General features: G+C 37.7%; 1 long non-coding RNA gene across 4 annotated transcripts in view; it reads left to right on the forward strand.

Moving 5' to 3' along the window:
- The window catches only part of LOC113907881, a 203,667-nt gene that overhangs the window by 53,619 nt on the left and 125,536 nt on the right, over positions 1 to 24,512 (forward strand). For all 4 annotated transcript variants that reach the window (XR_003515301.2, XR_003515305.2, XR_003515303.2 and 1 more), the window contains exon 3: positions 4,311 to 4,510. This is a non-coding gene — a long non-coding RNA (uncharacterized LOC113907881). The remainder of the gene's footprint in view (positions 1 to 4,310; positions 4,511 to 24,512) is intronic.

Consider the following 24,512-nt stretch of genomic DNA (forward strand, 5'->3'; position numbering starts at 1 on the left):
CACAGGTTTCTGCCAGAGAAAGCTTAGAAAATGGTGAAGAAAATGCACACAGTGGTATGGGGACCCACAAATAGAATAGATGTTGAGGTAGAGTTAGCTCTTGTCAGGGCATTGGTAGAAAGCTGCCAATCCATGGAAGTGGTGTCTCCAACTTGGGAAATCATTGATATCTTGAGTAACTAGGAGACTTCCAAGGCTATTTTTAATGGATTCCTCATTTTTAACTTCTTAAATATTTGTAAATTAACCTTAATGAACAAGCCCCATTTGATAAGAATAGACAAAAGATTTGCTTTATCTACGAAGCTCATTCTCCTAGAATGGTGATTTAATCTTTTCATCTGAACATATTTCCTCCATTTGTCATGACCTGTTCATGAGTGGGATTTTGTTAATGTCCACCCAGGCACCTCCATTAGACCGGAAGCTCCATGAAAGCAAGAATTATTTCCATGCCTCTTGAACATGTTATTTTCAGTGCTGCTAGAGTACTGGAAACGTAATTGTTCAACAAATACTAGTTGTTGAATGAATGAGTGAGTGAATGAATGAATGAATGAATGAGTTTGAATTTAGGAGGTGAAATTACATCTTCTTGTTCCTCTAGAAAATGCATTAAATTCAGAGATGTTGTATATAATTTATTCAGATTTATTAAGCTGCTAATACCTGCCCAGGACGAAGTCCTTGCCTTTTAAAGTTGGCCACAAGTAACATTTCCCAGAAAGGAAATTTTAATAATTAGTTTTGTTTCATACATCTGTTAAACATATTTGTATAAAGCGGTGCATGCATTTCAATTTTTAAAATCTTCCTTAAAGTCACATTTTAATATGTGTTAGCTGGCATTAACTATTTACTAGTTTCACCTTATCTGTGCCCAAAGTTAGGGCTAAAATGAGCTTAGAGACCACATCTGCCCCCATATATTTTTTACCACTTTAAAGATACCTGAGTGATGAATGAATTAAAATCATTGAAACCCATAGTTGAGAAAAGAATGTTGAAAAAGCAAATTGTGTATAGGAAGGGATGGAAACAGATACAGGAAAATGTAGTTGATGCCAAAAATATGGATGGGAGTTAAACCATTATTTTCAATGGTCTAAAGCCAAAATACCATATAAAACAGACTCCTAGATTGGCAGATTTATGACGGAGTCATAAAGACTAGTGATCATAAAGTTGTTAGAGGGGGGAAAATTTAAACACCATTTACTTTGATTAGATTCAGGATTGAACTGAACTAAATCTCAGAGGGGAAGAGGAATTTTGCAATCCAGTAAATAAATGTCTATATTATTCACAAACTGTACCGGCCTTTCTGGGAAAGACAAGTAGTGGGAGATGTCATCTTATCACCCACTTCCTTAAAAAGATAGTAAGAGCTGACACTTCTGGAGTGTGAATTTCAGGCCAGGCTCTTTAGTTTCGGTTCTGTCTGTATATCACCACCTTGGACTGGACTCCATCATCTCTTATTTGAGTTAATATGCTAGTTTTCACCATGTCGCCGGCTTCTCCCCAGCCTGTCCTGTCTCTTCTCAACATAATAACCAGAAGGATCATTTTAAAATCTTGACTCAGATCATGCCTTTGCTCTGCTAAAACCGTGTGATTGTTTCCTCTTTCACCCAGAGTAAAATAAAAGTCCTTTCAATGGCCTTTGAAGTCTGCAGGATCTGACTCTCTGTTCATTCTTTGACTCTGTCTCCTGCTTCTTTCTCCCTTGCTTCCAAATACCTTGGCCTCCATGCTGTTCCGGAAACAACCAGAGCTTGTTTGGAACTTAGATCCCAAGTACTGGTTGTTTTCTTCACCCGGAATGCTCTTCCCCCAGATATCTTCCTTGCTAATTCTCTGACCTTACTAACTCTGTTTGGATCAACTGTCACCTTTTCAAAAAGTTCTGTGGCTATTAAAACCCAAACTCACCCTCTTCAAACTACCTCAGACATTTCCCATTACCTTTTATCCTGCTCAATCTTTACTTACCACCCTCTACCATGCTAAATTGTTTACTTACCTATTTGTTTTGTAATTACCTTCCAGCCCTCACCAGAAATGTAAGTCCCTCACGAACAGGGACCACATTTGTTCACAGATCTATCCCAAGTGCTTAAAACAGGCTCTGACACAGAGCATGCTCAATAAATATTTGGTAAGTGTTTGCATTGTCTCACTGAATCCTCACAACAGTTTTGTGGGAGGTTTTAGTCTTCTATCACCTATGGCTAAGAACCTGTGGTTGGGTTTCTTGACTTCTCATTGATCCTAAAATTAATGTATAAAATCCACATAGATTACAAATTATTCCTATGATGCAGTTTTAGGAGCAGAACTGGAAACTTCTGAAACTCGAGATAATTGGATATTTTAATTATTTTTGCCATAAATAGATTGAAAATTTCTGCAGCAAATAGCACTTTTATTGACACTTTTGCTTTGAAAATTGTTAAGACCATGATGAAAATTCCTTTCAAAAACATTAGAATCCATCTTCCATTTCTGTTTACGTCTTGGAATTCCAGTTCATCACTTCCACTGAAGACTGCAGTCATTTGCTTCTAATTGGGCTGCGTGTGCACTCCATCTCAATTGCAGAGCAAAGCTGCCTGAAGCATCTCATTAGTCAGAGGCTGGCAATAAACATCTTCTGCAGCCTACATTTCTGCCAGGAAAGGGCCTTGCTCCTCTGTCCAGCTAATGGTGTTCTAGGCTCCTAATTGTCTCACATAAAAAATCCCCCAATATTTATGTATCCTCGTCAGAAAAACAAAAAGCAATCATGGTGTCAGACCTAAAGCTCCATAACATAGTCTAGAATGAGGGAACCCAGCTGGCTCAGGAGTCAGCCCCAGATAGATGAAGAGGAAGCCTCCTACCAGCTTGCGAGACTCTCTGTGGAGATACTACTTAAGCAGAAAACCTGATTCCAACCCCCCATCTCCCTCCCCCGCCCCCCATTTCTTTCCCTTTCTCTTTCTTTCTGTTATGCTTGAAGATTTTGTGGTTGGCTGGAAGGCCAGAGGAGGTCAAGGAATTTTCTGAAGTTGCTGCCACAAATGATAATCGATTAAATGTATTTTCCAAATCAAGAGAATTTTCAGGAAAAAAAATCCATGAACAGCTCCCCCATCCCCCAGCTAGAGAGGTCCTTATGAGATGTGAATGTCACCTAGAAGGATATGGAGGAAGAAGTTCTAGTCCAGACAACTATTTTTATTTGTTGAGTACAGTAGGAAGGAGTCCAAGTTCTTAACCTGGGACCACAAACTGTTCAGTTTAGGTTGACATATGTACAATACCAGAGCAGTGACTAGAACATAGCAAATAGCCAATAAATATTAGCTATTATCAGTAATAGTAGTTTCAGTGTTCTTACCATCATTGAACAAGAATTGCTAGGAGTTAGATCTTATTTAACCCCATCAACAACCCTGCAATGTAGGCACTATATCTTCTCAATTTACACTTGAGAAAATTGAGGCTTCAATTGTCATGTAGCTTGCCCAATGGTTGTTCCACATGAGGGTATTGGTCACACTGCTGTAGTCACATTTCCATAAATGACAGATATGATGCATGGATGCATTTTGTTTGGTTCACAAATAAAAATATTCGTGTTTCCACACTTTGAGTCAGTGTGAAATTTGAATGCCATTGTGGTCACTTCCCATTATGTATTTTTGTTTTCTTTTGTCATTTTTGTTCACTTATCCTGTCTCTATTTTTCAACAAATATTTACTGAGGGCCTCTTGTGTGCTGGGCACTGTAAAAGATGGGAGTTATAGCTTTGAACCCAACAGAAAAACATACCTTTAAGGAGTTTGCAACCTCTGTTACAGAGCATTCGTGAGTTGATAGTGGAGATAGATGATGGTGACTTAATTACAAAGATAACACCAAATATGTTACCTTTCTAATATAAAATTAGAAGCTGGTATATCTTTGAGAGTTTCTCAACAGCTCCTTTTAAACAGAAAGCACAGTTGGCTGCCTAAGGTCTAATTTGGGAAGCATCAGAAACAATTTTTGTCCTGAAATAACTTCTGGACTTGCACAGCACTAAAAATCACCACCTCAAAAACTTATTTCTTCTGGTTAATGCAGTGACTCTTGAGGTAGGAGTCATCCTATATGTGCATAGTTAGTATGTATGAATAGATCTAGTGAGTCTAAGGATTTAACCTTTGTACAATAATTATAAAACTCCCTTATCATAAATTGATCATATTACATGACAAAAAGTATGACAAATACTTTTTTAAAAAAGATTCACTTTACCGGTTTTATCTTTTTATTTAAGCTCTAGGTCCAACCTGGGGCTTGAACTCACGACTCTGAGATCAAGAGTTGCATATTCTACCTACCAAGCCAGTCAGGTACCCAGACGAATACTTTTGATGGCAGAATGAAATGAGAAAATTCCAGGCTGAATTTGGAGAAGTTGAGTTGCTGGGAATGCTTGATGGAATTGTCCATGTAACCCCACAACCAGCTGTAGAGGTGAGAACTGTAGCCATGTTTTATATTTGTTGTTTTTCTCTTTTATCCCTGGTACTTCAGGTGAACGAAACTGGTGGTGAATAAAGTTTGAGGTTTTCAGTGGCATTATATCCAAACGACCATTGCTCATGATAATGCTGAAGGGGTCTCATGGGTTCCCTTTGTTGGCACCACTTGTCTTTCTTTAGGAAGATGATGAGGGGTGGATATTGAAGGGCAAATCAAGTGGAGGGCAGATGGCTTCCTTTGACACCTAAGATCCAGGGCTCACCATGCTTGGTGCTTCCAGAGGATGACTTTGTGTCCTTGAGAGTCTGATGTCCAGTTGGGTTCAGCCCATGGGAGCATCAGCCTGTGCTCAGAGAGGTCTGCTACTACTTCACTTGATCATCTCTCTGCCAAGCTGTGGTGAGGCTCTTGCCCATTTCCTCTTCCAAAGGCCATAACTCTTGTCAGTTCCACCCTATTTCCTGTCTTTTCTGATTTTCTGCTACCACTCCCTTATCTTGCTTGTTTAAGCCTAGTTTTTTTTTTTTTTTTTTTTTAAGATTTTAGTTATTTATTCATGAGAGACAGAGGAGCAGAGAAAGAGAGAAGCAGAGGGAGAAGCAGGCTCCCAAGGAGCAGGGAGCCCGATGCGGGACTCGATCCCAGGACCCTGGGACCATGACCTGAGCCGAAGGCAGACGCTTAACCATCTGAGCCACCCAGGCGCCCTAAGCCTAGTTTTATAACAAGTTTATGCCATAGTTAGCCCCACTGTGCTTCACCATCCCTCTGAGTTTCCCTTAACCTCCTATATCTCTCTTAATACTCCCCCTTTAAACTTTCCTCAATTTCCCCATATTTTCAGCCTTAGACCCCCAATTGATTCATACCATGTTAATAATGGATAATATTAGCTATTCCTGATAATAGTGTGTTCATGATAATAGCTAAACTCCTGGAGCAAATGCAGTTTGATATTTATGTACCCTCTTTCCCTGAACATTGTTACATATTGTAGTGTCTCCTTTTACTCTCCTAACAGGTCATGAAAAAGTTTAATTAGTCTCCCCAATTTTCCACTTGAATAAACTGAGGCAAGTTAAAAAATCTATCCCAAATTAACCACATTGTTAGGAGCAAAGAGTTGAATCCAGGAAGTTGTATACCAAGTACACAGATTTGTAGAGGACTTTATACTAAGGGAGGGAATAACTCTTTAAAACAAAATAGGAAATTAAAGGACCGGGGCCAGCAAATGGTGACCTGAAAGAATGATAAAGGAACAAGAGGCTAAGTTTATAAGACAAATGAAGAGTTTCCAACTCCCCGTGTAAATCAGAAAATGTATTAATTCATTAGAAGGAATAAGCTAAAAGGTGCTCAAGTGCCAAGTACTTCTGAAGCGAGGCCCTCTCTGAGTTGAAACATTATGTGTTGCAAAGTATGCAATTTCCAAAAAGAAGTATTTGAATTATCCCAGGATTAAAATCTTACTTGAGTGTCATTATCACATCTTTTTGTTCTCTCTAAAAATGTCCTCTTAAATTATCTACTTCTCCTGAAACATCTTATTTTCTCTGCCGAATGGAACCAAAGGAAAATTGAAAAGGAAATAGGAATGTTACCAGATTTAATTCAAACTTGAGGACAGTGGACCCTTTAGCAACACGGGTTTGAACAGTGCAGTCCACTTATATGCTGATTTTTTTTTTCCATACAGACAGTATTGTGAATGTATTTTCTTGTGATTTTCTTACCATTTTCACTCCGCCAGCTAGCCTTATTGTAAGGATACAGTATATAATAAATATAGCACACAATATGTGTTAATTCAGCAAAACCCCCCAGACCAAATAGAACAAACTGGTAGTCACCAGAGGGGTGGTGGGGGTGGGGAAGGGCAAAACAGATAAGGAGAGTAAGAGTTACAGACTTGCAGTTGTGAAATAACTGCAAGGAAATGGAACTTTCTACTTAACAAGAATTAAGAAGAAATAATTCTGCTTCCTTCCTGTCAGATATTTTAAATTATTTACAAATGATCTTACCTCCATAATTCCAGTATAATAAACATAATTAAATCTGGTTTTGATTTTTGAAAATGTTTAGTGCTTTAGGAAAATTACAGTTTGGATGCTCACTGTTATAAACAAAGCAATAGCTATAAATCCTATATGAGACAGAAACAAGCTCTAAAAATACCCACTGAGTATCACTGAAGGTTTTTTGGTTTGTTGTGCATTTATTTAAATGACTTTTTAAGCCCAGTATGTCATTAATGAAAATCGGCATTGCAAATTTCTTGTATTAACTAATAAATCCAGGGATCACAAACCACAAATTCTATGATTTAATATTTATTGAATTTTGGTTTGTCTCAGTACTTATTAAGTTTAATTTGCATGTTACCTTGTATGAGGTAAGAAGTACTATTGGGCCTATTTTTCTCTCTTGCATAAAGGCTGCTAGTTAAGTCAGTATCAGTTTAGAATCATTACTCTCTACAACTGACTGTTGAACAATGCAGGGCTTAGGGGTGCTGACCATCAGAAGTCTGTGTATGACTTTTTGACTCCCCCAAAACTTAACTCCTTGCAGCCTACTATTGACTGGATGGCTTACTGTTAACATAAACAATCAATTAACACATATTTTGTGTGTTCTGTGTATTATATACTGAATTCTTACAATAAGGCAAGCTGGAGAAAAGCAAATGTTATTAAGAAAATCATTAGGAAGAGAAAATACACCTACAGCACTGTGCTGTATTTATCAAAAATATATATATATTCCACATCTAAGTGGACCTATTCAGTTCATAGCTGTGTTGTTCAAGGGTCAATGTTAGTTTCTTATATAATTCTCTGTTCATGATTTAGGAATCTGTGGCAGCAATTCACATAAAACAACTTGAATCATCTTGAGCAAGAATAGATAAAAGGGTTTATCAAATAACTCAGAATTAGTGGTAGTGTTGGGTCTCAGCAAAGGACGTATACTAGAAATGTCTCAAGGTTCTGTTTCTGGAATCTGCTGCTTCTCCTGAGCCAGCTTCTTTCTCTTTCCACCCCCTACCCTGTCCACCCCCATTGGCTTTTCTCTTCTTCTTGCTCTCTACTTGAGATAATTCTAGCTAGTGGACATTCTCTCAGTCCCGACTCCAAATTCTATGCAGAGAGAAATGGACTGACCCAGTTTGGATCAAGAAGTTGCCTGTGGTCCATTCAGTTATGGCCAGGTCATGAAATAAAGCACCATCCACGAGGGGTCACCTCTCATGAAAAAGGGAAATAAACAGAGAGAAAGGAGATTTGGGGTGACCTGGGAAGACACACAAAACTTTATACTCTTCCATTTGTTAATGGTTTCTGAGCTCAACCAAAGACTGTTTATTTTAAGTGCCCTGCTTTAAATATGTTTTATTGCCTGTCATTTAAAATTGCTTTTGATTGCTTTTGAAAATAAGAGGGCTATAAACCTTTTCAAGGCAAAGGTTAAATAGGATCATCTTGGATTTCAAGCTGGAATATTTAAGGAACAAGTTCTTAAGTGGGGGAGAGTGGGGAAGGTGAACATATTTTTATTCTTATGCGTTCAGTGTTCTCTCCTGAAATTTGTTGTTTTCTTTATTCTTCTTATCCCTGCTGATCCAGCCCTGAATATTGGAATTACAGTCCATTATAACATGCTGTATTTTATACTAGAGAATACTCCAAAAACATCAAAAAGTAGAGACCAAGGAAAACAAACCCATAGCCCCTCACCAATATAAGTAACATATATAGCCCTTGTATCTTTCATCCAGTGGGGCACCTGCTGGCATTCGAAACAGTCACTCCAGAAGGTCCTTGCCTGAGTGCGAGCTGCCCTAGCTGAGCAGGTGTGGGTCCAGGCCAGTTTCTAACCCGCTTTGAGTGATTCCAGTTGCTCTTTGGATTTGGCTAGAGAATCAGGGTTTTTGATTCTCAATTCTTAGCTTTCTTTGCAGATTTTTGTTTGTCTACTTTCCCAGATCATCTGGGTTTATATTTCTTTTGGTAGGATTACATACAGTAGATGAATCCCAGCCCTACTCATGACGTCCCCACTGAAACAATTTAGTTCTCCAAGAGGAGATTGGGAGATATTTACATTTTGGATGGTATATCTCATTCCAGTCTTTGGTATACAAGTAGTGACTCTTTGTCTTTATGGTGTTACTCAGTTTTATGTAGTTTGTGCTGACCTTTTTCAATTTTATATTCTATTGCACTAATCAGATTCTCTGCATGCTGTCTCCCTTCACATCTGTACCACCTGACATAAGCTTCAGCATCTCTCTCTCCACGCGCCGCCCCCCCCCCCCGCCTCAAATAATCCAATTACATAAAAGCAAACAAGGTAGAATTTAACATTTGACTTGACAGGTGGAGGCAAGGACTTCCATTGTACTACCCATTTTAAATGCTTCAAATCTTCTCCCACATTAGTGTTCTCAGTCTTCTCTTTGCCATTCAGAATTTCTTTTCTCCCTTCACCACTCCCCAACCAAGGCAATGCTCAGGTTATCCACCACCCTCTTCCTAGTTCCTGTCCCTATTTCTCTCTCTTCTTTCCTGTTCAAAGTGATTTGATTAGTTTTACTGTAAATACACTTTTCCAGAATGCAACTCTTCACTTACTGTTACTTAGAAAGAAATGAGGAATTATAAGTTAATTTTTTCTTCTAGGACTTTAAGAAACACCATTTAAATGGTTGATTAATATTAATCACAATTGACTTATTGTTTATTTAAACCCTTTATTACCTCACATTTAAGACAGTTTTCTTTTTTGACTACAACATGAAATAAAGTTTGTACAAAGTTGTAGCTCTAGCTTTTGATTTTTTTTTGTCTTAATTACCAAGCATTTACATACTAGATCAAAACTATGAATGCTTTTAATAAAGAATTCCAAAAATATTTCCTTTATATTTTTGGCAGCAATATATGAGTATCTGTTTTACTATACCTACTTAGATAGGGGTATTATAGTTTTTTCAAAAAGGTATTAAATAATTAAAATGGCTTATTCATTTGCACATTTATTTTTAACAGATCATGTTGAATAACTTTACTAATTATATTTCTGAATTTAATTATAATTTTATATTTGTGTTTTGAATAAGTCATGAAGGATTGGGTCACAGCCGTGATAATGTATTAACCCCAAAATATCAGTGTAAAGCCATTTTGGATCCAATAGCTCTCTTGGGCACTTCTTTCAAAGAGGGGCACAGGACATGCTGTTCCCAGCTTGCAAATCTTACTAGCTTGCTTTTATGTGATATTTGGAACCCCGTCTTCCTAGGTTGGTATGTCAGCAGAATAGGTCCCATGTGGATTTTCACTGCCTCAGCCTGCAACAAACATGCTTCTCTTTCTCTTACAATTCACTGGTCAGAGCCAGTTGAATGTCTCCATCCAGATGCAAGAGCATAGAGGGAGGGGAACCAGATATTTCTGAGAACAGCCATCTCCAACACATGCATATTCTGTCCTTCATCATAGGCAACTTAAGGCATGCAACCTTTTTGTATAAGAACATCAGCATTGGACTCTCCTTTGCTACAGACTTTTTTTTTTTTAAGTTTGCTATTTGCCTTTAAACTGTAGTCTATTCTGAATTTGCCAAGAGTTTTCTGTCACAAGTACTGAAATGGCTTAAGAAGAATTGAGAAATGTCATTATATTATTTGTAAAGAAAATGTCAAGAGATGCATGTCAAACTTTGAGTGTTTCCTTAAAGAACTCTTTATCAGTTAAGTCCTGAAGGAAGTGAAGGATCGAATCAAAAACAGCTGATTTAGGTAGGGATCATGATGGAAAAGAGAAACGGGCATAAAAAGAAAACTGTTAGATCAACCTTTTTACATTAGGGTATTTGATTTGAAAATGAGCAATGGAGGTGCTTAATTGTTCTGGTGGTTCTAGAACTTGCTTTGCTTTCATTATGGTTAAAATTTTCCCAGGAGATGTTTGGATTCTGTCTTCTCGGAAGAAGAGCACCCACACAAGTGAATTAAAATATAAGCTAAATTCAGCTTTGTATGCCTCCACCTAGTGTCTCTGCTCTGCTCCCCATCCTCCGTCCCACCCACACCCCCAGGAAGAAAGACAATATGAATTTATTCATTCTTAAAGGTAAAATGAGCTATAAGATTTTTGTTTACCTCCTTGATATCTCTACTGACTAGTAATATGAGGGTTGCGTTTAACTACAAACACTTATTAACGCTCTTCAATAGCCATGGCTCTGATCTGTCTAGAATCAGGCAGGAAGTTTGATACAAACATTATTCCTGAATTCTATAGATAAGCTTTGCTAAAGTACTTCTCCATGCTTTTCATCCATTTCTTTTTTAGTTCCTCGCAACAAACATTTTATTAACTTTAACATCTGTCATCTTCCTGCAAGATTTATTATGCAGGTCAAAAATCACATGCCATTTTTTTTTTTTTTTTATTGACAAGAGCAATTTCAACTGACACAATCCAATGCATTGATTCTGCGTTGTTTTATTGCAGAATTTTGACCTGGAAAGTTTTTAATTTCAATTTAGATTGAACTCTTTGTTTCTGAAATTGCTTCCCCGTACTTCTTTATGTAATCTTTCACTTGATTTCTATTACTTCTGTGGTTTCATCTGCTACAGATTTTATAGAGTTAGAAAAACCAGGGCTCAAGCATCTCTACCCTGCTTCCAAATGTAACTCATAACTGACTCAGTTTTGCAAAAGGGATGATTGTTAGGCAGGAAAAAAGGAAAAAAAAATCTGAACAAAGTAATGATTCACAGCAGTTAGTACAAACTTGCCCAGCAGAAACGACCTGATTAAAATCAGAGTTGCTATCTCTTAGTAGGAGGTGTAGGTAGGAAAATGGCAGTGTCCCTAATGAAACGGAATTTATTAAGTAGCTAAGTCTTATAATAAGCTGTTCTCCTAAAATATGCTCTATGCATTCACAACATTAAAGGGAAAGTGACCTATGATGCTCTAACTGAAGAGCATCAAAAGCTAAATTTTAAAAGCCTAATAATATAGACAAGAATGGAAAGGAGGACTCTCTGGTATATTCATTTTGTGTTCAGAAAGGAGACCCCTTTCCTGTGAAGCAAGTCATGGATGTCTGTGGGTGATCTTCTTATAAATTATCAGACCAGCCTCACTATCACGAATACAGTAGTATTAGGGTGCTTACTAAGGACGTACAGCATTTACGTAGTTGGGTAACTAGTTCTGGAAAGACAGTTCCTAGACTTTCATTTCACAGAGATTAGGTTTAGGAAGCTCATTAAGATCTAGGATCCTAGTAGAAAGAGTAAGAACACAGAAGTTTGTAAACTTGCCAAATTCCTAAGTGTTTTTAGCTCTTTGGTGACAGAGGGGAAGAGAGTTTTGTTCACAAACATATGGCCAAAGTTGATAAGATCTAATTATATGTTTGCAGCTGTTTCGAATCTGTAAATATCTGAAGTTGGTCAACATTATCGACGCATGACAAAAGCAGTATAAATAAAGGAAATTAGCTAAAAATTGAAACAACAACAACAATCCCTTTTGAAGGGAGGAAATTAGGGGCTGAGTTTTCTAAGTGTGACTTAAACAGGATAAAGATCGGAACAACAATGCTCTACGTACATAAAAAGTTTGCACCTCATTAACAGGAGCTCTGGAACCAATTTCTCTAGACTGGAAAACCTCTGACAAAATTCTCACCAGTTTGGATATAGTTTGAGCAAATAAAATCAAAAATCAAAGGACAACTTTGGTCATTTAGATAAATTAGGTAACTCTTAAAAACAAGTCAAGATTTATTTTGTTGTTGTTCTTATTTATTTATTTACTTTTTAAACTTAAGTTCAATTAGCCAACACTTTCATTGAATGGTTTTTAATAGAATGTAAAAATAAAAATTTAGGGCAGAATACAATGTTCCACTGGAAAGACTAACTGAATGGGGTTAGATTTGCAAGAGGAATAGTTCCATACATAAGACGATCCATTTTCCAAAGAACTTCATCATAAGAACAAAGATGATTACAAATAAGGAGCCATTTTTGTGTTTAAAGTGCATCTAGCAAGTGCAGGAGTATGGGTGGGAAAAGTTGAAGGAGTTGATGGATGTTGATCATTCAAATTCTAAAATACATTTTAATAAAAAAACTAGGTAACTTTATATTAAATAAATTAAATATTTGAGGGAACAGAGTAATTTATATGTTAATTTCTTTATCCTTAACATCTACTACCAAAACCTGTTTCCATATCTGAAACAGAATATTCAATATATTTGCCAAATAAAGGTAATACTCCCATTGGACCAACAAGTTTAATGTCTTTCAATATTGCTTATACTGTATGTATATATGTGCAAGGGTATATAAGTACATATTTGTGATATATTGCATGTTTAGGCATATATGTACCTTGTTTTAATGGCAGGGGTACAAGGTATAACAACTTGTTATTTACATGAAAGGGAAAAAGGGAATATTCTGGCATGATTCAGATAATTGGCCTAATGAGGCAGTTCCCTAAATATTTGTGCATCTACCTCCTATCTTGTGGGGCATGTGTTTTATTAGGGCCATTTAACCACTTCATGTTAACCAGCTTCAGCTGGTATGCCATTATCAATACAATTGGCTACTATGATGTTCTACAGAATGTCAAGATGACCAAGGTCACTATTCACAGAAGAGAATCAACAAGGTATTTTTAAAAATTCACATTTACTATAGTAGTAGCTGGATGCCAAGTGTTCATCTGTGCCAGTGAAGATAACTCATCCCACCCCATAACTATAATTGAGTCTTTCATTTGGTTAAATTCACGTTGATCCATTATAATCCTATCTATTTGATTTTCATAGGTTATACTAATTCAGTTATACTACTGAATTGAACTGGGATCTAATAGACATCACCAATTTCACTGAAGTCCTTGGGGGGGTATTACTAATACTGCATCCAACTTAATATCATGGCTGAAGGAGAAGAAGTTTCAGGGACTTCACTTGAGGGCTCTTATTCTACAAGATGAGGGGTCTATCAGCACCTAAGTAGATCCATCCTAGATATGCACTTGACGACAGGGGAAGTAAACCACAGGATGAATCTTCTGACCCATTTAAATCACTGTCAGATGGACCAAGGACAGATTATTTTCTTTTCCTGGTACCCATAAGCCTTCACTCTGACAAAAGACTATGATGGGGTTTTGAGTCTCCTACTGAGGCCAATTCAAACCTTGCATCTGACATAAAATGCTTTAAGAAATCTTTAAAATTTTCCTTAAAGGAAAATTTTAATCAGTGAATTCAATGCCTGTGAACTGACTTGGATCTAGAAATGTTATAGTGATCTTTATCAGTTCTTGATTTTTTTTCTCGTTATATAAGGCAAGTAATATAGTTGGATGTCCATCTATCTTACTCTGGAACACTATGCTCTATTAGTCTTCACCATAGATGCCTATGAGTCCAGTAACCTGATGGCCTCTCTGCCCTTATTGCCCATTTTATGGATTGATCTACCTTGCCTCTATGAGTGTCTCCCCCTTGACAGTGAAGAGGCCAGATCCCTAGTATCTCTTACTTCCAGCTCTGGAAAGAAGCCATCTCCTCAAGCTGCTTAAAGATACCGGGTATCCTTCACAAATGCATTCTCCAGTGCCTCAGGAAAGGGGATGTCCTTTTGCTCTCCCAGAGAACCTACTTGGTAGTGGCTCTCTCACTTCATCTAGCAAGTGCTTTTTAACACACCTGCCTCCCTGAGCTTTCTGAACCCTTCTGCAGCCACAGCCATACTGGTATTACCATCTTATTTACCTTTGACTCTTCTAATGTCCAGCTTCAAGGAGACATTCTAGTAGGTAATTCACACTGTGTCCAAATGTATTTGCCAGACTTGAACTGGAAGTCTCAGGAGAATCCTTCTATATTAATAAGCCCTCTCTTAACTGACCCTGCATTCTGCCTGTGTCTCAATCCAACATCCTCAGGATATATCCCACTTAATTACTCCTGCATTATCTGAACACGTTTTCCAGTCCTGTGATACTTCTGTTGTACAGTGCATTTCCTCCTAGAGCAGGGGTTGTATTTCCCTCCTTGGGCTAGGCTAAGACCAAACTCCAATTATTGGAGGCAATGAATGAAGGTGGGAAAAGACTTCATGGAAGGCAAGCATAATCTAACAAAGTACCTACTGTAGGTGAGACCCTTGCATTGCCTTTGGCAAGGGGAAGCTGCTTTCTTCTGTGAAGGGAGAAGGGCTGCTTTTTCTGTTTAGGAGAGTTCATGGAAATCAGGGGGGTTCATGATTCCCCAATTCCTATACTCATCATCCCAGGTTTCAGAGTCCCACTCTTTTCCTTACAAGGATCTGATCTTGGCATAAGGGGTCTATCATGTTTGTGATTTTAGTCTCCTTGCAGTTCTGTTACCCTCACAATTAAGTCCTAGTTAAAAAAATCATAGTCCTGAAAATATATTTTTCTAATATTTAAGTCCATCAGTTACTGCATGACCCAACACTTTACTCTTCAAGTGTAGTGCACACCAATCCACTTATGGTAGACAGAGTAATGGCTCCCCAAAGATGTTTGTACCTTAAGAAGACTTTGCAGATGTGATAAAGTTATGAACATTTAGATGAAGAGATTTTCCTGGATTATCCAAGTGGGTCCAATTTCATTTCAAGAGTCCTTAGGGTGGAGAACCTTCCTATTCATGGTCAGAGAACAGTGTGGCATGGGAAGGACTTGACCTGGTTTGATTTGACCCATCCAACCATGTTGATGGCTTTGGCAATGGAGGGAAGGGAGCCATAACAATGCAGTCATTTCTCAAAGCTGGGAGTGGCCCGCAGTTTATAGCCATCAGGAAAATGGGACCTTGATTCCATAACCACAAGGTACAGATGAAGTATATAAAATATATAAATGGATGATGCACACATATGCAGACACAGGTATAAGTGTATATATGTATATATATCTGAATAATCTTAAAAGTTCAATTATACATATATCAATTTTATCATATCCATATATCAGGATTTTATCAAATGAGCACATTAAAAGTCCAAAGAAATGTCAATCCATTCTATAAAGCAAACATGTAACCAGTGTTCTCTAATTAAATATAATTAAATGTAATATAAATATAAATATAATACACCTGGACATTAATAATAAACAGGTTGCAACTTCTCTCCGAGCTTTTAGAAATTAGAAAATACTTGTAAATAACTCAGATCACTGAGAAACTTAAAGCTGCAATCATCTAGTGATTAGCAGCAGTTAGAACACAAAAACAGTGTGGACTACAGCCAAGGTTAAAATTCATAACATTAAGTCATTTGTACTGTTAATCACAAAATAAAAGTTAAGCATCCATCTGAGCACACTAGAAAGAAAAATATGAATAAAAAAGTAAGGGATAAGGGTGCCTGGGTGGCTCAGTCAGTTAAGCGTCTGCCTTTGGCTCAGGTCATGATCCTAGGGTCCTGGGATCGAGTCCCACATTGGGCTCCCTGCTCAGCGGGGAGCCTACTTCTCCCTCTCCCTCTGCTGCTCTCCCTGCTTGTGCTTTCTTGATCTCTATGTCAAATAAATAAATAAATTTTTTAAGGGTAGGGGATATAGGAGGAAGAAACATATAAAATGAGAAATTAATGGTTTAGGGAATACAAAATGTGGACTTGCTAAGGCTTTATTTTTCACTTTTAGGCATACAAAAAAAAATTTGTAGGAACAAAAGTGGTGGCAAAACTAAAATATTTTTAAGAAGTATAAGGGACAATGTGTAACTTCATTGGAAAATGTGTTTGCACAGGATTATCACCCAGCAAAATATAAATTATGTAATATGATTTATATAATTGTCTCATTAAAATACGAAATGCTATTAAACAAGAAAAATGAAAAGGCAACAGGAAAAAAATCAGTGGAAGAAAGAGCAGCAGATACCAGATCAATTTTCCTCTAAAGGAACTAGCCTCATCTTAATTTATAATGAAGTGATATTAAGACCAGGGGATGTATGACTTGCAGACCATTTAAAAACTCTCATGGTATGGAAGTCAGGCAGTATTCAAGTTCTAGCCTCTCAAAGACTGAGGACTTCACAAATATTCTGATGTTACGTTATTTGAAAGATTATTTAAAATCCCCTTCTAATTTTATCTCCCTTCCACCAGTTTTCCATTCCAGACCCCATAACTGTAACCAGCCATGTTCAGGCAGGTACAGAAGGTAACAAAGACACTCAGATATATGAAAGAAATGAGCTCAGGAAAGGAAGCAACTTTTACCGTTGGCTCTGAGAGGTCATCTCTTGTCCTTTACTATAGATTAGACATTCAATAATTATTGAAGTGCCTTAACTGTTTTCAGTGCTGGAGGTACTTCCTGAAGGGAACTAACTGGAACAGTGTTTAAGAACATACGGTCAAGAGAGTATTTGTGCTCTTGTTCTAAAATTTCTGTAGAATATTTATGATCTATGACTTGAAACAGGGACTGTGGCTCAAAAACTGAAGGATAATGATCAAAGTCACACATGTGCTAATAGAACATACAATTGACCTTTGAACAGCCTGGGGGCTGGGGGCACCAAACTGTGGCACAGTGAAAAATCCAAGTATAACTTTTGCTCCTCTCCCCCAAACTTAAGTACTAATAGCCTACTGTTGACTGGAAGTCTTACCAATAATGTAAACAATCGATTAAGACATATTTTCTATATGTATTATATACTGTATTCTTAAAATAAGCTAGAAAAAAGAAAATGTTAAAATCAATCATAAGGAAGAGAAAAGACATTTACAGTATTGTAAAACACATATAAGTTGTTGAACACATTGATCAAGGGTGAACTGAATAGTAAGCACAGTGCTAATGGGAGAAAGTTGGCACATGCAGATTGGAGAAAAAGAAGAGTTTAAAAATGGAGGAGGGGAGCTATTTGCAAAAGTGGGAGGTTTAGAAAGAGTAACGAGGGGTACTGCCGTACACTGAGGCTGCCAGGGATCCAGACACATGCTACCTGAACATAAAAGGGCAAGGGGACAGAGCCGTGACCAGATCCTGAATCAAGAGGAATAAAATGGGGCTCCCTAAAGAAGCTGTGGGTTTTGGTGACAGATGCTGCCAGCCTGTAGGAACATGCCAAACTGAGAAGTGGACCTCACCCTCCCTTCACTGTTACATCCAATATCGTCAAACCCAACCAGAAGCCAGACATCAACATAATCTTTTAACATGGGATGGCCCCCTTGTGTATATAGCAAGATGGACAAAGGGTAAACAGTAGGTCTGGAGGGGTAAATAGCATATCCAGAACAGAATATTGGGATTTTGTTTTTCCTAAAACATGGAACCAGCTACTACTTGTGTATTCTAGAATGTACTTGTAAGAATTGGTCTGATTTGCCAAAATCTAAATTAGCATAAACTAAAATATATAACATATTAATATTTAATGATTTTGTGAAAAGACTATCCTGCCCCCCCCATTGCCTGGCCACTTGACCTAGTTATAGACCTGGCTTATACATTTTTAGGCATGCATTCTTAGACCTACTCTCTAGCGTATGACTTAGATACCAAGCTCATTTCTAATATTTGCAGGGCCTGAAGCAAGAGTAAAAAGAGAGACCCACATACCATATGTCAAATATTTAAAAGTTACATATCAAGCTAACAGACCATTAAATAAAAGCTGTTCTATTCTCTATCCTTGGCAAATATATCTTCATAATTATAAAATTGAAAGATATGTTCAAGGGTTTCGCTTTTATGTGACTGAAAGTTGGCAAAATGCCAAAGATGAGTGAATTTACTTATTACTCTGCATGCCTGGTGTTCTGTTCATAAGCCAGCAATCTTTGGATGAGTAATGAAATAAAGATATACACAATTCATAAATGATTGTATATTTTAATAACCTTTATTTTTATTGTCTTCATTCTAGTAGAATCGGTTATGTTTATGTAATCAATATTTTCACCTAATTGGTATACTATTGATAAATAGGATTTAAAGTCTTAAATAGAAAGGTAGTGAAAATATTTAAAATTATGCTTTTAATTATTCAGCAACAGTTTTAGCTGATAACCTTATATTAATGAAATCAAAATATATTTTAAATAAAATTAACACACTGTCATAAACTATTTTTCTTAGATATTCAAAAGATAATTTATAAGTAGTAAATATGACAACTTAAATCAGAATTCCTTAAACGTAGATGAAATTGAAATTTGTGTTTTGAGAATTTAAATTATGTTAAGTTTATAAAATAAAACTTGGGATTTAGGGGCTCCTGGGTCGCTCGGTTGGTTAAGCGCCTGCCTTCAGCTCAGGTCATGATCTCAGGGTCCTGGTATGGAGCCCTGCCTACACATTGGGCTCCCCGCTCAGTGGGAAGTCTGCTTTTCCCTCTTCCTCTCCCCTCCCTCCATTTGAGCTCTCTCTCTCCCAAATAAATAAAATCTTAAATTAAAATAAAACTAAGGATTTAGCATTTGATGTCTATTTGATAATAGAGTTTTCAAGTTTCACAATTATGTCTAAGATGTAGATATTTGGAAGTTTAATAACTTTAAGATTTATGCAACTGTGATGATTATCTCCAGGGTCATGAATTAAAACATGAGAAGCCAGAAAATAGTATCTCAGCATTACTGAGAAAAAAAAAAAAAAAGATACTTTAACCAATAATTTATTGCTCTCATACTATCACAAAAGGGAAATTTGATGAGGTAATTAGTCTCTTTTTATTTTTTATTTTTTTTAAAGATTTTATTTATTTATTTGAGAGAGAGCATGAGAGGGGAGAGGGTCAGAAGGAGCAGCAGCCTCCCCACTGAGCAGGGAGCCCGATGTGGGACTCGATCCCGGGACTCCAGGATCATGACCTGAGCCGAAGGCAATCGCTTAACCAACTGAGCCACCCACGCGCCCGAGGTAATTAGTTTCTTTTGTGTGTGAAGCATTTCCACCATTCAAGCCCTCTCCCTACTCTGAAACAGCATCTCTCTCCTACGTTGGCCGTGGCCCAAACCAAAAGATCAATGTATTTGGTCTCGGTGGACTTTTGATACAAGAACGGAGTGTAAGAGACGTGAAGATGAATTTTGCTGAAGCTGAAAGGGGTTAGTCATGAGCACAATGTGTTCAGAGGATGTGCCAGCGAGTGCTTGCTTCTGAGTGAGGTATGCTTGTGCTCTCTAGTGCATCATTCCTTGTGCTTGCGCTACGCGGAGCCATCTGAAGCAGGAGGCCAGCAAGGGCCACCCTAGTCCAGATCTGAGGGTGGTTCTGCGTGACCCTTAGGAAGAAAATTTTTAAAAAAAACAAAAAGAGTGGCACCTGGGTGGCTCAGTCGGTTAAGTGTCTGCCTTCAGTTCAGGACATGATCCCAGGATCTGGGGATTGAGCCCCACATCGGGCTCCCTGCTCCCTTCTCCTGGAACCTGCTTCTCTCTTTCCCTCTGCTGGCTGTTCCGCCTGCTAGTGCGCGTGCTCTCTCTCTCTCTCTTTCTCTCTCTCTCTCTCGCTCTCGCTCTGTCAAATAAATAAATCTTAAAAAAAAAGACAAAAAGATGTACATACCAATACACATGCCTGTGTTCCTCCATGCTTTCTCATGCTCCTATGATGCCTTCAGTGAGGTGCTGACACCCTTTTTATTAGCATGTAAATGCAGATTTATCTGACAAATATGCTATATCCTCCAGATATAAATCCTACTAAGTAATTCTTGCAATATTAGAAATAGGGCCTCTCTGAAATGAGTTTCCATCTCAATCATGGTCCTAATTGAGTTCAATTAGTAAGGTTCTTAAAGCGGTATAAGACATGGTAATGCGTGTAAACAATAATCTCTAGTGGTAATTGTATTGCTCAGAGCCCTTCTTCTCCTAGTTATGAAGTTACGAGTGAGCCTATTGGAAAAGGAAAATGGATTCATTAAGCACTGATGGGAAGATTTCACCGTTGCAGAGTTGTTTGTTGTGGTTGTTTGGTGGGTTTTGTTTCGTTTTTGTAAGTAGAATTGCATTCTCCAATTTTAGAAATTGCCCATAATTTACCTATTTACAATTACAACTAAAAATCCGTGTCCTGCAGTGTTCAGTGTTTTTGTTTTTTTAGGAAAAAACTACAAAAGTTGACATGCACATTCATTTTTCTCTAGTCCTCAGGAAAATTTTTATTTTATTTTATTTTATTTATTTTATTTATTATTTTTATTATTTATTTTATTTTATTGTGTTATGTTATGTTAATCACCATACATTACATCATTAGGTTTTGATGTAGTGTTTCATGATTCATTGTTTGCATATAACACCCAGTGCTCCATGCAGAACGTGCCCTCTTTAATACCCATCACCAGGCTAACCCATCCTCCCAACCCCTTCCCCTCTAGAACCCTTAGTTTGTTTCTCAGAGTCCATAGTCTCTCATGGTTCATCTCCCCCTCCGATTTCCCCCCCTTCATTTTTCCCTTCCTACTATCTTCATCTTTTTTTTTAAACATAAAATGTATTATTTGTTTCAGAGGTACAGGTCTGTGATTAAACAGTCTTAGACAATTCACAGTGAGCGCTCACCATAGCACATACTGTCCCCAGTGTCTATCACCCAGCCACTCCATCCCTCCAGTAACTCTCAGTTTGTTTCCTGAGATTAAGAATTTGCCGTATCAGTGAGATCATATGATACATGTCTTTCTCTGACTGACTTATTTCACTCAGCATAATACCCTCCGGTTCCATCGACGTCGTTGCAAATGGCAACATTCATTTTGATGGCTGCATAATATTCCATTGTATATATACCCCACATCTGCTTTATCCATTCTTCTGTAGATGGATATCTTGGCTCTTTCCATACTTTAGCTATTGTGGACATTGCTGCTATAAACATCGGGGTGCACGTACCCCTTTGGATCACTATATTTGTATCTTTGGGGTAAATACCCAGTAGTGCAATTGCTGGGTCATAGGGTAGCTCTATTTTCAACTTTTTGAGGAACCTCCATACTGTTTTCCAGTGTGGCTGCACCAGCTTGCATTCCCACCAACAGTGTAGAGGGTTCCCCTTTCTCCACATCCCCGCCAACATCTGTCATTTCCTGACTTGTTAATTTTAGCCATTCTGACTGGTGTGAGGTGGTATCTCATTGAGGTTTTGATTTGGATTTCCCTGATGCCAAGTGATGTTGAGCACTTTTTCATGTGTCTGTTGGCCATTTGGATGTCTTCTTGGGGAAAATATCTGTTCATGTCTTCTGCCCATTTCTTCATTGGATTATTGGTTCTTTGGGTGTTGAGTTTGATAAGTTCTTTATAGATTTTGGATATTAGCCCTTTATCTGATATGTCATTTGCAAATATCTTCTCCCATTCTGTCGGTTGTCTTTTGGTTTTGTGGACTGTTTCTTTTGCTGTGCAAAAGCTTTTTATCTTGATGAAGTCCCAGTAGTTCATTTTTGCCCTTGCCTTCCTTGCCTTTGGCAATGTTTCGAGGAAGAAGTTGCTGCGGCTGAGGTCGAAGAGGATGCTACCTGTGTTCTCCTTTAGGATTTTGATGGACTCCTGTCTCACGTTTAGGTCTTTCAACCATTTGGAGTCTATTTTTGTGTGTGGTGTAGGGAAATGATCCAGTTTCATTCTTCTGCATGTGGCTGTCCAATTTTCCCAACACCATTTATTGAAGAGACTGTCTTTTTTCCATTGGACATTCTTTCCTGCTTTGTCGAAGATTAGTTGACCATAGAGTTGAGGGTCCATTTCTGGACTCCCTATTTGGTTCCAATGATCTATGTGTCTGTTTTTGTGCCAGTACTATACTGTCTTGGTGATGACAGCTTTGTAATAGAGCTAGAAGACTGGAATTGTGATGCCACCAGCTTTGCTTTTCTTTTTCAACAATCCTCTGGCTATTCGGACTCTTTTCTGGTTCCATAAAATTTTAGGATTATTTGTTCCATTTCTTTGAAAAAAGTGAATGGTGTTTTGATAGGGATTGCATTGAATGTATAGATTGCTCTAGGTAGCATTGACATCTTCACAATATTTGTTCTTCCAATCCATGAGCATGGAACGTTTTTCCATTTCTTTGTGTCTTCCTCAATTTCTTTCATGAGTATTTTATAGTTTTCTGAGTAAAGATTCTTTGCCTCTTTGGTTAGACTTATTCCTAGGTATTTTATGGTTTGGGGTGCAATTGTAAATGGGATCGACTCTTTTAATTTCTCTTTCTTCTGTCTTGTTGTTGGTGTATAGGAATGCCACTGATTTCTGTGCATTGATTTTATATCCTGCCACTTGACTGAATTCCTGTATGAGTTCTAGCAGTTGTGGGGTGGAGTCTTTTGGGTTTTCCACTTACAGTATCATATCATCTGCAAAGAGAGAGTTTGACTTCTTCTTTGCTGATTTGGATGCCTTTTACTTCTTGTTTTTGTCTGATTGCCGTGGCTAGGACTTCTAGTACTATGTTGAATAGTAGTGGTAATAGTGGACATCCCTGGCATATTCCTGACCTTAGGGGGAACACTCTCAGGTTTTCCCCATTGAGAATGATATTCGCTGTGGGTTTTTCATAAATGGCTTTTATGATATTGAGGTAGGTACCCTCTATCCCTCTACTCTGAAGAGTTTTGATCAAGAAAGGATGCTGTACTTTGTCATATGCTTTTTTTGCATCTATTGAGAGGATGATATGATTTTTGCTCTATTATTAATGTATTGTATCACATTGATTGATTTGCGGGTGTTGAACCAATCTTGCAGCCTGGGGTTAAATCCCACTTGGTCATGGTGAATAACGCTTTTAATGAACAATTGGATCCTATTGGCTACTATTTTGGTGAGAATTTTTGCATCCATGTATATCAGGGATATTGGTCTGTAATTCTCCTTTTTGATGGGGTCTTTGTCTGGTTTGGGGATCAAGGTAATGGTAGCCTCATAAATCGAGTTTGGAAGTTTTCCTTCCATTTCTATTTTTTGGAACAGTTTCAGGAGAATAGGTATTAATTCTTCTTTAAATGTCTGATAGAATTCCCCTGGGAAGCCATCTGGCCCTGGGCTTTTGTTTGTTGGGAGATTTTTGATGACTGCTTCAATTTCCTTAGTGGTTATAGGTCTGTTCAGGTTTTCTATTTCTTCCTGGTTCAGTTTTGGTAGTTTATACATCTCTAGGGATGCATCCATTTCTTCCAGATTATCTAATTTGCTGGCATAGGGTTGCTCATAATATGTTCTTAGAATTGTTTGTATTTCTTTGGTGTTGGTTGTGATCTCTCCTCTTTCATTCATGATTTTGTTGATTTGGGTCATTTCTCTTTTCTTTTTGTTAAGTCTGGCCAGGGGTTTATCAATCTTGTTAATTCTTTCAAAGAACCAGCTCCTAGTTTCTTTGATCTCTTCTACTGTTCTTTTGGTTTCTATTTCATTGATTTCTGCTCTGATCTTTATTATTTCTCTTCTCCTGCTGGGTTTAGGCTTTATTTGCTGTTTTTTCTCTAGCTCCTTTAGGTGTAGGGTTACGTTGTGTATTTGAGACCTTTCTTGTTTCTTGAGAAAGGCTTGTATTGCTATATACTTTCCTCTTAGGACCGCCTTTGCTGCATCCTAGAGATTTTGGACAGTTGTGTTTTCATTTTCATTGGTTTCCATGAATTTTTTTAACTCTTCTTTAATTTCCTGGTTGACCCATTCATTCTTTAGTAGGATGCTCTTTAGCCTCCTTGTAGTTGAGTTCTTTCTAACTTTCCTCTTGTAATTGAGTTCTAGTTTCAAAGCATTGTGGTCTGAAAATATGCAGGAAATGATCCCAGTCTTTTGGTACTGGTTGAGACCTGATTTGTGACTTAGGATGTGGTCGATTCTGGGGAATGTTCCATGGGCACTGGAGAAGAATGTGTATTCCGCTGCTTTGGGATGGAATGTTCTGAATATATCTGTGAA

Source organism: Zalophus californianus, chromosome 16 (genome assembly GCF_009762305.2).
Source record: "Zalophus californianus isolate mZalCal1 chromosome 16, mZalCal1.pri.v2, whole genome shotgun sequence".
Taxonomy (NCBI): domain Eukaryota; kingdom Metazoa; phylum Chordata; class Mammalia; order Carnivora; family Otariidae; genus Zalophus; species Zalophus californianus.